The following is a 1,355-nucleotide window of genomic DNA, read 5'->3' as shown; positions in this document are numbered from 1 at the left end:
GACTGCTATTCAGAATGCAGAAAGAAACTATATTACGCTACCGACTCTACTGATTATTGAGACAGCAATTAGTTCGATAAAAAGTTAAAAATTTTGAAGGTAATACTATAACGCTCCCATTTATTATTGTATAAATAAATTTGAACCTCTATGTTCAACTTTTTATTTTTACAGAAGACTCTCCGGAAGATATCGATGCAAAATTCTACCTATGCAATCTGTTTATCATTCTCTCCATGTTCATTTATACTAGCATTCACTATAGCAGATGCATAACTACAGTGGACTTGTAAAGAGATCAAAGTATCCTGGGGAAATCTGAATTATCTGGAAATAAATGTCCAGTGATGAAAAGTCGGATAGATACGACTTAGGAATGTAAATTACAAGAAACACGATCTATATATGGTTGGCGATGCTTAAGAAAAGAATTGGGGAAAATAGATACCGGATGGTAATAAGAGCTCATCCACTTTTAATAAATGGACCCATGGTCGATGTTATGTTCATTAGTTATATATTTTTAATCGTTTTTGTTTTTACAGATTAAAACATTATAATACGCCTGTGCCAAGTATTGCGGATGTAAATCACGAATGTTCGCTGATGTTTTCTAGAGCCAGATTTTCACAAGCAGACAATTCAGTAGTTATCAAAAAACAAGATTACCTATAAGCTAAGGAGAATACAAAATTCTGATCCACTGCTGAAGGGTCGCGAAGTCAGGACAGCCAGAATTGTTAATCAGAGTATATTATAACCCAGTTTCATTCCCAAACAAAAATTCGGTTTAATTACAATTTGAGTACTTTGAGATGGATACAAAAAATTAAGAAAATATCATGGTCATTGAAGATAACAAGAACATTGATTATGAATAATAATAGCGCTACAAGGTTATTAATAAAATAGTAAAATAAAATTGATTACAAACTCGATGGACAACTTTTTTCTTTTATATTGGGTTCGTGAGAAAGTCTTGCTTGTATGTCGCAAGCCTTTCTTACCAACCCAATATGAAAGGAATCCTCTGTTTCTTCCGAATGCATGTTATCATTTTCCCAGCATTTTCCAATAATAATTTTTGTTTTGTTTTTCAGAAAAAGTGGTTGATTGGTCGTGAACTTCGAATGTTTATGTCAAAAGATTCTACAATACACATAAGAAATGTCAAGATCATTAAACGAACAATATGATGGAAAAAAGCGTTATAAAATTGTAGAAATGGAACTGAAATTTTACATTACTCTCTGACTCGCTGGATATAGCACGCAATTTTGTCTTTTCAAGAATTATGAAACTGGAATACATCAGATATATGAACAGGATTAATGGATTACTTGACAGGTAAATAT

General features: G+C 32.1%; 1 long non-coding RNA gene across 1 annotated transcript; it reads left to right on the top strand.

Moving 5' to 3' along the window:
* Positions 1-7: 7 nt before the first annotated feature.
* Positions 8-1,341, top strand: LOC107264538. Its single transcript, XR_001537033.2, has 4 exons — positions 8-99; positions 175-454; positions 546-896; positions 1,101-1,341. It is a non-coding gene; the product is annotated as an uncharacterized LOC107264538 (long non-coding RNA).
* The last annotated feature ends 14 nt before the right edge of the window (positions 1,342-1,355 follow it).

Source organism: Cephus cinctus, unplaced genomic scaffold (genome assembly GCF_000341935.2).
Source record: "Cephus cinctus unplaced genomic scaffold, Ccin1 Ccin1_contig_4009545, whole genome shotgun sequence".
NCBI lineage: Eukaryota > Metazoa > Arthropoda > Insecta > Hymenoptera > Cephidae > Cephus > Cephus cinctus.
This window is presented reverse-complemented; position numbering and strand designations above follow the sequence as displayed.